The sequence below is a fragment of the Lepidochelys olivacea genome (genome assembly GCF_965140295.1).
Source record: "Lepidochelys olivacea isolate rLepOli2 genome assembly, chromosome: 1".
Lineage (NCBI taxonomy): Eukaryota > Metazoa > Chordata > Testudines > Cheloniidae > Lepidochelys > Lepidochelys olivacea.
The window spans coordinates 83,547,298-83,559,693 of record NC_140411.1 but is presented as its reverse complement, the minus strand read 5'-3'; the positions used below and the strand labels follow the sequence as shown (position 1 = coordinate 83,559,693).

The following is a 12,396-nucleotide window of genomic DNA, read 5'->3' as shown; positions in this document are numbered from 1 at the left end:
CTGATGAACTCTGCACTCACCTGCAGCTTGCCATGCTGGCCAAACAGGAAATGAAATTCAAAAGTTTGCGGGCCTTTTCCTGTCTACCTGCTCAGTGCATCTGGGTTGAGAGTGCTGTCCATAGTAGTCACAATGGAGCACTCTGGGATAGCTCCTGGAGGCCAATACCATCTAATTGCATCCACAGTACCCCAAATTCGACCCGGCAAGGCCGATTTCAGCACTGATCCCCTTGTCAGGGGTGTAGTAAGGAAATCGATTTTAAGAGCCCTTTAAGTCAAAAAGGGCTTCGTCGTGTGGACAGGTGCAGGGTTAAATCGATTTAACACTGCTGAATTCAACCTCAACTCCTAGTGTAGACCAGGGCTCAGAGCTACTATTTCAGGCAAATGTCCCTGAATCAATTACACTCAGATCACATTTTCCCTAACTACAAGGTCTAGGAACCTATTTTTGTTTTTGTGTGTTTGTTAATGGAAGCTGAGATTCTGCCCTCATCACCTGATTCCAGGATCTAGGGCTTTTAGTGCTTATGCCTTAATCTGACCTGGCAACTAGGTGGTGTGGTTTCAGTGAGCAACAGTCTGGAAATCTAGCTGCAGATTTCACATACTAATAGCAATCAGCTATGGGTTAAGAAATCCCTGTTGCTCTAGGCAGTAAAGCAGCAGATAACACCAACTCAGGATGCATATAGTCCAAATGTGGAAGGTTGGTATGTGTAAAACACTATGCCCAGCTCCTCATCACGAGGAAAAGATCAGCAAACACATATTAAATGTTTAGGAAAAAGTCATAATGTGGGATAGCAGTCAAAAATGTGTGGCCGAAGTACAGATTGTGACAGTACTCAATATGTGTGAGCTGCTTCATCAATATGAATCATTTGTCACCAACATTTCAGATCACTGTATGCATCCCCAATGTTCTTTTGTCGCCTAATGCTGTATTCCAAGGGATGGAACAGGCCACGAGATAGAATCATCTTGAAACTGGAATGTGAAAGGTGCTTTTGCACACTGTGCCATAGAACCAGGAGAAGATTCTGAATGTCAGCCATCACAGACTACAGCCAAGGAACAGATAAGGTATGTATTGGACGTAGTACAGATTAACGCGCCAAAGTTCTTAAGCACATGATTATTTTTAAAGATATCCTTAACTTTAATTGATGTCAATGGGACTTAAGCACATGCCTAAAGTTAAGTATATACTTCAGCACTTTTCTGAATTGAGGCCTCAGAAAAGCCCCTACAGCCAAGGTATGTTTACACGGCAACTAGATACCCACAGCTGAGCCTTGCTGGCCAACTTGGGTTCACAGGGCTCAGGCTGCAGGCTGTTTCACTGCTGGGTAGACATCTGGGCTCATGCTAGAGCCCAGGGTCTAGGACCCTGCAGGGTGGGAGGGTCCCCGCCTGAGCCCAGAAGTCTACACAGCAATGGAACAGCCCTGTAGCCTGAGCTCCATGAGCCCGAGTCAGCTGGCATGGGCCAGCCGTGGGTTTTTCTTTGCTGTGTAGACACACTCTAAATGAACACTGGACAGCACATATTCAGATGCAAACAAGTTCAAATGCTGACGCCATTGTCAGTATGACGACAGTACGTAGTGAATGCCATGAACACAGGTATACAGCATCTCCCAAGGAGTAGTGATCCCACTGCTGTATTGCTAATGGCTGTGTCCTTGTGTATGGAGATGAAAATGAGCACTTGATCGCTGCCTTTATCAGCTTTAAAATGTTCGCTCTTGTATCTTGCTCTTTTCTTTCATTGGTCCCTTTTTGCTATGCACCATACATGTGAAGGGACAATATTGACTTTACAGTACAAACTAAAATTGTTTACATGAAAGAATCACTGCCAAAGACTTCTCTCCTACTTTTAATTTGGTTAATAATAATAATGCCCAGCTCTTGTATAGCACTTTTTATGCACAGATCTCAGGGCACTTTACAATTTATCAGATATATTACAGCACATCTTCCTAACCACATTCATTTTATCTCAGGCCAAGCTTTTCTAATTGTAGCCAAAGAAATATGTAATTTCAGTGGATATGGAAAACTCTGACATTGTTTTCACACAAATAATAGAAAGATCATGTATGTGTATTGTATATATGTGTGTGTATATATGACTATATCTGTTTATATTATATCTATATCACCATATTGGTCTGCTAATTTCTGTATATTTTTTAGCTTTTTAATGTTTTTTTCCTAGTGAAATGAAATTAAACTACAAAACTCATTTTACTTGTGCAACAAACCAAGTCTGAATCCAATTCTAGCACAAGTCTGACAAATTAACAATGTGCACAAGTATGTTTATTTCACTAATTTTTCAAAGCTGTCATTGACTGCTTTTCACACTGTGATCTTCAGTGTTGGCTCTCCTATCAATTAGAGCAGTGATTTCCAACCTTTCCAGACTACTGTACCCCTTTCAGGAGTCTGATTTGTCTTGTGTACCCCAAGTTTCACCTCACTTAAAAACTACTTGCTTACAAAATCCAGCATAAAAATAGAAAAGTGTCACAGCACATTGGTACTGACAATTGCTTACTTTCTCATTTTTACCATACAATTATAACATTAATCGATTGGAATATAAATAGTGTACTTACATTTCAGTATGGTACTTGAGCCTGTTTTTCACTTGTGAGCCTTGTCTGAAGCCTGAGTTCCACTGACCAGGGCGTAAGCATGTGACTTAGCTTTGCTTGGCCCCCTGTGGCATGGGGCCCTGAACAGTTACCTTGCTTGCCACCCCCTAACGCCAACCCTGCTCTTGTAACCCCCCTAAACCCACCCCACGACACCCCTAGGGGTTGCAATCCCTAGGTTGAGAAACACTGATTTAGATGAGTTGGGTACCCCCTGGAAGTCCTTTGCGTACCCCCAGGGGGACATGTACCCCTGGTTGAGAACCACTGAACTAGAGATTCTTTAGGGGGACAGAGCCATTTATGTACTTCTCTTTTATATACTGAATCACAGGTTCCACATGACAAAATGTGATAGAAGGCGGCCGCACAGTTTAGAAGTCTACTGACTGTGTATATACAAATATGAAGATACAACTTGTAAGTTGGAACTGGTAAGGTTACATTATTCTGTGTATCTTCTTTGAAAAAAAATCAATAAAATCCACATACAGTATGCTCATTGTAAAACTACATGTGCTGTATTTAATACTCACTGACGTGACACTTAACAAACAGTCTTGAACTGAGCTCTATTTGCATTTGATTTCTGTCACAGCTTGACAAAAAAGTCTGTTGCTTTCATGTGCCTTTTCTTTTTTACACTCATAACCAAAGAAGCATAGGTGTACCTTGCAGGCAGAACAAAAAATCAAAATGCTCTTTAAAAGGTCTTGAACCCCTTTCCCTACATGTTTATAATGGGCCCCAATGTTTAATCACTTCCCCTCCCCAATAGAGATAAGAAAGGAATTGTTTTTTTTAAGCGCTATTGAATGTTTTGTGAATTTTCACAGTGCATAATGCACAAAGGTCCCAATCTTGAATAAATGAACAATCTCTGAGTAAAAGGCCTTTCCTTGCATGTGACTTCAAGGGAACTGACAGATAGAATCCCAACCCAGAATAGAATTAAACCCAGGGCACCTATGCAGCCAGGTGATTTCTGGCTACTGCTGGTGTGGAGGGAAGTAGCACAACAGGCTGACTGCTCCCCTTCTTTGTTAGGTTCGGGAAACATGGATTCATGTTGGGTATGGACTCGCCAGCCAAAACCCCTCAGAGCATTCCCTTCCCCCATCCCCATGATGCCTGGCAAATATCTCCTGCAGAGGTCTCCTTCACAATAAAGATGGTGTGGAGTTGTACAGTCCCCCTGCACAGGTCTCTGCTACCTAGACTATACACACACACACAGAGCATTGGAAATCCACTGCTGATAGAACCTAACACACACCTGCATAACTCAGCTCAAGATGTAGCCCATAGTTTTTTAGGTGTGGCTATTTCAATAATCCTGAAGCATTCGATCAATCCAGAGTGCTCAGTGACTCTGAATTCCACTGTACAACCTCAGCGGCAAGATGAGCTAGTGTTAGTAAGTAGCACACCATATGATGACAGAAAACTAATCGTATGCAAAGGATAACAGCAAGAAGGGCTAGAGGTTTTCATTGTCTAGTGCTTTAGCCCTATGATTCTGTATTACATTTAGTATATTACATAAGGAGAGAAATATATGTCAAAGATACTTGTTACATTATAATTTCTCAGGTTCCTATACCTAGTAGTAGCTTGCAGTCTGTTGTTCTTTTTACCTGAAGTCACTCTGACTCTGCTAATAGGTTGCTAGATCATCAAGTTTAGCGTGAATATGATCTTAGCAGAAAAGCTGCTGTTTAAACTTAAAACAAATCAGAGTACTGAAGTCTTTAAAGCTCAGCTTTAATAACAAAAATGGCTTTTGGTAAAAGCTACTCTTTGAACCATGTCATTTTCAAGAGCCTTGGAGACAGAGTGACACAGACCAAGTGTCTTCAGTGAAGTGTCTGCTGTGAAACTCTTCTAGGCTTTAGGGGATACCCCTGGTTCTAAAGCCATTAATAATTTTTTTAAAATTTTGACAAGTTTTTTCCCCACCCCTTCTTTTTGTACTGTGGGACGGCTAGGACTGCTACACAAAGAAGGGACTAGGATTCGGTCAGGGGTTCACCCCCAGGATGGTTTTCTATTCATTGGCTTGTCAGGTGCTAAGCAAATTGAAAATGTTCTGAGATGTGTTTCAAGGATTAGCAGAGTTCCCTTTGCCTAGGATGAGGGCCTTGGGAGGGTCCTGAATGACTTAGGACATAGACTCAGTAGCAGGCTCTGCAAGATTTACCAAGAACAATTAGGATCAGGAAGCTCTTTGTAGCGCTGGAATTTGTTGCTGAGTCACATGGCATTTGCCTGTAAGGAAATGGCACTAGGCTGCCCTTCTGTTAGAGCCATGTATATCTGGGATGTCTTCCTGAACTCATTTGTTTAGAATAATAAACAACAAAATATAGGCCAAAAGGAAAGAGTAGGAAGAACATGGTGCTTATCAGGACTCATTTAATACAACACAACCGACACATTTTTTCTAGGCAAGATAAAGAAGTCCTCAGGCAAATAATCTGTCCACTTAATAATTCAGTTCCTGTACATATGGAGACCCACTTTCTGAGACAAAATTGAACACGTTTCTGTTAAATTGAATATTTTTTTCCATCACATGAAATTACCAGCCTGACTCTGCAGTTTTTGCACAGGCAAAATTTCCACTGACATTAATGGGAGTTTGGCCTACTTTGGCAGGACTGGGCCATGACTTAACCGGTTTTAATGCACCAAGGCCCAGATTTTTAAAGACATTTAGGCATTGTTTTACTCAGCATTGCATGATCTAAGGCTCAGATCCTCAAAGGTATTTAGGCACTTAACCCCCATTGATTTTAGTGGGAGTTAGGCACCTAAATATCTTTGAGGACCAGGGACTAAGTAATTTAGATGGCTAAGTCCCATTTTCAAATGTGACATAGGCATTTAGGAGACAAAGGCCGACACTTCTAAGTGCCTAAATTGATTTAAAAAATGGGATTTAGCTGTCTAATCACTTAAGTTTTGCAATGCTAAGCAGAGCAAAGCCTAAATACCTTTAAAAATGTGGGCTTAGATCCTCAGCTGGTGTAATTCAGGGTAACTCTATTGATTTCAACAGTAAGGATGTCAATGGAGCTACCCAATATACACTGAGTATCTGGCCCGTGGTCTGCAATTCAGTCAGGCCCTGATTCAGAAAGATGCATAAGCATGTGCATGACTTTTAAGCATGTGATTAGTCAAAAAAATATGTACGTGCTTAAGTACATTGTTGAATTTGGCTCCTAGCTATTACATGAGTGTAGCATCTTAAATGGGCTTTCTAAATCCACATTTTCTAACCTCCCAGACATTCCTGTGTAAAATCACTTTTAGCAGCCAATCTTAATTTCAAATTCTGATTATTGAAAGCAAAAGAATGTCTTTGTAATTTATGCAATATTTATTTAAACCACTAAAGAGAAACTGCTAACAGTGAGACTTGTTTACAGATGTTACTACTCAAAGGTTTTGACAGAATTTTCTTCTTCACAATGGGACAATGTAAGACATACAGATTCTGTAATTTACTGAGTTCTAACTTTAAAATATGCTGCTTCTTTTATGTACAAATCTGGCAATTTTCAGGTCCTAGCTGATGTGTATTTTTTTGTTGTAAAGTTTCAGTGATAAAACATTTGGCTGCTTCTTAATTAGATATAAGATTTCTCTAATTCTATGAATTATCTTTGTAACAGGAATATACTTTCTATTCTGCATATTTTCTGGTGTTTCATATTTTATCCTGAACTTCCAAAGACATTTTAATTAATTTTAAAAAGTACCCAATTTTTCTTCTTAAAAAAAAAGAGTGTATATTTAAAGAGCACACTGAAAACTGGAAAGAGTTTTTGAGAAACTTTGTATTTGTACGCCTCAATATCTTTGTAAATCGTTAAGATTAGATTAAATTAGATGGATAGATATAGATGTAAATTTAGAACCAATATTATATTTTCTTAAAGGATCTGAAATAATCAGCATGTATGGAAAGTAGTCCGTCTGCTGTGGAAGGCTTGAATGCCCATAGGTCATCTCTAGGGGATATACTGTATATAAACACCACCTGCAAGTTCACAGTTTGTGCAAATATAAGCCCTGTTAGACAGAGGTAACATGAATAAACTCTGTCATTTTGTTATATCTATCTCTATAGTTTTTGTGGGTAGGATAGCTTATTATATAGCAATGTGTGTATATGGCTGTGTATATAAAATATATGATGAGCCTGAACTGTGAAGTTTGGATTCAAAACCAGACCTTAACTTCTCCATAGATTAGGATGTTTGGATCTAGTCTGTTGGTCTGAGCCAGTCTCTGAGATATTTCATATGCTATTCCCAGCCCATAGGACTTAAATTTAGTTCCCTGCGCAAAACCCAATTACTCAGGCTTTGTGCTATAAGGGGTGAATTTTACCTTATGTGTATTTTGCTATATTTAAAGGAATTTAAAGTTTGAATAACTCTATAAACAGAAGTCTTGGGGTGAAATCCTGGTTCCATTGAACTCAGTGGAAAAACTCCCATTGATTTCAGTGGGGCCAGAATTTCATCCTTGGTTTTTACAAAAAAAAGTATTAGTTATTTAGAACAATTATATATATTAGAATACACCTTCTGGTGTTCAGTCTTCCCTGACGCATGCAGCAAAGCAATAGTGACAGCAGATGAGGTGAAAGAAAATCAGCTAAGGAAAGAGGAGCACGTGAGTGAGCTCTGTTGCAATTTGGTCCCCTGCAGCATGGTTATGAGGGAAAGGAATATTGTCAAATTTATTATTATATTACTAAGAAAATACTTATTACAAGATAAGTTGCTCCAATTTAAAAGCTATGATGTTCTGCACTGTATGCAGGTGTCTAGTACTTTGATTCTTCAGGACAGATTTCAGTTTAAAAGCATTGTCTGGGACACATTCAGTTGCTAATCTAAGAAAGCAATTAGTAGAAGTACTATTAATTAGTTCATAACACTGTAATCCTTGGCTCGTATAAAAAAAGATCTGTGGACACACCTTTCACATCACAGTGTATATGTGTTTCATGTGAGTACATGTGAGTATTTACCTCATCCAACTTCCACTGAAATCAATGGAGATTTGCCCATTGACTTTAATGGCAGCTGGATTGGGCCCTATTTGAATATGTATGTATGGTTGAGTGTATGTGTTTGTATGTGTCATCCCCATACAAGCAGGTACCTTGTTTCACCTATAATAAAAAAACCTTTTAGTTTACTTTTATATTCTATTGACGTTTTATTTGAACTAGTTACTGTGTGGTCTCTAACCATGGAGAAATCCAAACACCATGGCAACATTGAAGATCTTTAGTTAATTGCTATCAGAATAATATCAGCTACTAGATACTTGAGCCTTACCAACATTGTGGATTTACCCTGGTTACAGCCACAAATGTATCTACACCAATACAAATAGAATCCAGTGGGCTGTGTGTTACATGCCCCCCCTATTTGTATTGAGTTATTTTGTGCTGAATGTTTGTGTCAGAGTGCCTAGAGCTTTGGATAGGTGCCTCTCTTTAGTATAAAAATAAATCCAAATAAATAAATTGTGCAAGTATATTTTACTGTATACCAAAGTCAGGACTGTACATATCTACACATAGTACATCTACATATCCCACCCAATGAACCACATTTAGAGATTCACTGGTGAAAAAAAAAATTGGGGGGCAGTTCTTCATCTGTCTTATACAGCCTGCATTACCATAGCATCTGACCATCTCACTATATTTAGCCTTACAAAGGTTCTGTGAGGCAGAGAATTACTCTTAGCCCCATTTTACAGATGGGGACCAGAGAGACACATTGTTCCTTGAACTTGCACAGCACTCAGATCTCCCACATTCCAGGTTACCACACTAACCATTGCACAATCTTTTTGGTCCTATTTTAGGCACCTTTGGATGTAAACAAATTCCTTTGTTTTCTGTATTCCTTTGCTCCTTCTGTCTTATTTCCCATCTACAATTGAAATCCTGTGTTTGTGATATCAGAGGTGGTTGCTATGGAAATTATGATGATGCCACAAAGAGAGGATCATGACTGTAGGTGAGGGGCAGCTGAATGCTTAAGAAGCAAATAATATTTTCATGCAAATATAATATTTAATGTCCCTAACAGTAAAAATGCTAGAATAAAAAAACAGAAGCTGCATGACACACAGACAATGTGTTTCTAACTAGAATATTTTTCAAAGTTTTCCAGAAGGCATCAGTTGCTTTTTAAGCAGGTTATTTAGTGCAGGACTCCAATAGGAAGATTACAAAAATGCCCCTGTTTTGCCTACACTTAAACTAATCATGTAGCCAAGATCTTAAATTTGTGCAGTTTCTCATTCCTCAAGAATGTTCGTCCCTGTCAAATTGCTGCAAGAAAAAAGCTCCATGAAAGCAATTTACACATAAACACCTGCACTCTAGCTGCCCCATATATCCAAGTTCCCTCTTTTTTTAAGTGTAATGTTTCACCTCCTTGGTTAAATATATAAATCTGTTTTTAAAAAATAAATAAAATGGGGCAAAAAGATCTTTAATATGAAATGATTCTTAGATTTGGATAACAATGTATCAGATTATTTGGAAACTCCCCTGATGCACAGTCAGGAGAGCTGGTTGTAGGCGATCCTGGCTAGTGGTCAGAGAGCACTAGTTGGCATCCAAATGACAGAGCCCAAGGTCAAGGCAGAGTCTGAGTCAGGGATCAGAGCTGAAGGTCAGAACCAAAGTCAGATTCCAAATGCCAGAGCCAAGGGTCGAGACAGTGTTGGAGCAAGGTACCAGAGTTGATTATCTGGAGTCAGGGAAGCCAAGGAGCAGGGCTGGTTCTAAGGCAGGAACAGGGCTGGCAGTGAGGCAAGCAAAAGGAGGCAGAGAATCCACAGCTGTGTGCATTGAGCAACCACTGACCCTCTGAAGCTGCTGGGTTTAAGAGCAAGCCACCTGACTGCCTTAGCCAATCATGTGGTTCTGCTGTGGCCCAGCTGCACTCATTGGCTGAGTGGTGACTGGACAGGCAGAGCTGCAGGCCCTCTTTCCTGACTTGCTCTTGGTAACTGTTGTTTAAGAAAGTCCACTGAGGGGGGCAGTCACGCCCTGTCCTCCTATTCGCTCCGCCATTCCTGTAGACAGACCAAAATTAATTTAAAAGGGGAGAAATATCACCTACCATTAGACGTAATGACTCACTCTGAGCACTGAGCTAACGGTGCGGTTTACTTTCTTCAAAGTTCATATTGTCATTACAAGCAGGATGGGTAATACGTGTCCTCATCATTGGTTATATATAGTTTTGGGCAAATTGGTACAGTAGCTTTGATTCAGGTTCCTTCCCCGATGCAGCTTTGTTGGCCAAATTACAATGCCACATTTTTAATTAATGCCTTTGTCACTGTTTCAGTTCTTTTGTCTTTCAGAGCTTGTGACTCTGTGTACTTTGAGCAGATACCATACACCACCAGCAGGCGCCAAACTGCACATGGTTTTTCCAGCAAAGGTCTTTTCAAGTCAATCTTTATGAGCTCCAGGCTTTGCTGGGCTGAAGGGAGCTTTTCTCTTTCTTTCTGGTGCTATTTTCTTTTGACATATAAGAGATAAGTGCACATGTAATCAATGGTGCCTGCAGCTGTATGTACATTATGCCTGGTGCATGGCCATTGGTAGGGGTGACCAAGGCTTGGGCTACTGGCAGTGGGATGAGGCTCCACAGGCCCTCAGTGGGGAGCCCTGATGCAGGAACTGGTCCCACACCAGCAGTAAGGAGAAGCAGCGCTGGCAACCCCACTACCCATTCAGGGTTTGGCCCCGCAAACCTCCATCATAACGGGGAAAGGAGAGGGACCAAAACTGAGTCAGTGGGCATTGTAACATGACGCATGGGGATTGCAGTGCCATCAGGGCTGGCTCTAGGTTTTTTGCCTCCCCAAGCAAAAAATTTGCCACCCCAAGCTCCGAAAGCACAACTGCCCAAGCAACAACAACAACACAAAAGGATGGCCGGAATGCCGCCCCTGGAATTGTGCCACCCCAAGCATGTGCTTGCTGTGCTGGTGCCTAGAGCCGGTCCTGAGTGCCACTCAGGTTTAGGCTCCTGACAGAGAGGCTGTAGGGCCTTCATGGGCAGGGTGGAGGCCAGTATTGTTTCTTTTTGCCGCTGCTGTGGGGCAGACTCCTGTGTTAGGCCCCCCTCCAGGGGCTTGCACAGCTTCACCCCACTTCCAGCAGCCCATGTCCCTTCTGCTCTGCCCACAGGACTCACTCAGTGACGCCTTCAAGACCAGCAGCTGTGGTGTTTGCCTACACAGGGAAGCTGGCTGGGAAAGGGGTGCTGGGGAGCCTTGGTGGGTCACAGAAATGTGTGGGGAGGGGTTGGTTGTGCACACCATGCAAAAAATATCTGTGGGTGCCCCTGGTTTTTTAATGTAATTCTTAACTTCTTTGCCTCTATCCACACAGAAGGATCTGCTCAGATGATACTTCAATATATTAAAGGAAACTACTGAAGGAATCTAACTATATGAGGAAATCTTCAGTTCTCAAGACTTGGGTTAGATAATTACAGTTCCACCATGAAATATTATGAGAGTGATTATCAGTCCAAAAGGTGTTCTCTGTAACTGAAACAATCTACAGGGCATCACAAAGAAGGTTGTTGGATTTGGGTATAGCTGGAGTTTCTTTTGCTATATCAATCTGATGGTATCCAAATATCAAATTAAAGCTATTGTACTATTTAATACTTTTTATTTTATACAGTGTGCCAGGTATATTAGGAAGTGGGTGACTGTCATGAACTGTCTTACAGTTAAGTCTCCTGCAATCAACACATGACTCTGCATTAGATTCTGACAATTATGGTTGGAAATGCCTAAAATATTTTAAGCGGAATACTGTTATCAGTATTTACTTTACTGTTATCAGCTATGGCAGCAGATTCAGATGTGACTACTGCACTACTGGGATAATCTCTGGTTTAAGAGTATGTGATGGATCTGCAAAGCAGGACAGCACAAGTCCTATCAGCCCACTGCCCTTGGCACTTCCCTTTCCCCTGAAGCAGGAAGTGGCTGGGCTCTGTTTGGGAGTGGGAGCTATATGGCAGCAGGGAGCTGGAGATACACCCGGGTGCAGGTCTGTGTGTGACCCATAGGGAAGTAGCAGCTGCTGGGCAGGGACCAGTGCAAAGGGGCTCCAATGAGAGAGACCAAGTGAGTCTAGCTTGGAAGCCTACAAGCTCCTATTTGTAGATCCCTGCAAAATCCATAGATATCCACTTTATATCCGTAGATACCAGCATCCATGGATGAGGCTATCCGTGGACCATTTTTGCAGATCGTGGATGGATGTGGATCCAAATTTTATATCTAAAGCCCTGCAAATCTGCAGATATCCGCTTTATATCCGTGGATCGTTTTTGTGGCTCGCAGATCGGATGCAGATGCAAATGTTGTATCCGTGCAGGAATTTATCTATTTGCTTGAATGGAGACTTGACTCTCAATTGGACTGTCCCGGGGACCCAAACAAGAACCACTACTACCCAGGTTGAACTGTAACTGATTAAGCCTCTGTACCTAGGAGATCTGCAGCCTTTCCCTTTCCCTTTCCAGCCCTTTCACTTAGCCATGTGTCTGAGTAGTTTTTGGGCCCACATAAGGTCTAGCAGTTAAAGCATCTATGGTACTTGCCTGAGTTGTGGTGCACTTGGCACCCTCAGGTTTTGG

The 12,396-nt window shown here is 41.2% G+C and overlaps 1 long non-coding RNA gene across 1 annotated transcript in view; it reads left to right on the top strand.

Annotated features, from left to right (window-relative positions):
• Positions 1–3,082, top strand: part of LOC311528816 — a 144,292-nt gene extending 141,210 nt beyond the window's left edge. Inside the window, exons 7-8 of the long non-coding RNA XR_014713709.1 lie at positions 905–1,088; positions 3,006–3,082. This is a non-coding gene — a long non-coding RNA (uncharacterized lncRNA). The remainder of the gene's footprint in view (positions 1–904; positions 1,089–3,005) is intronic.
• Positions 3,083–12,396: the final 9,314 nt, after the last annotated feature.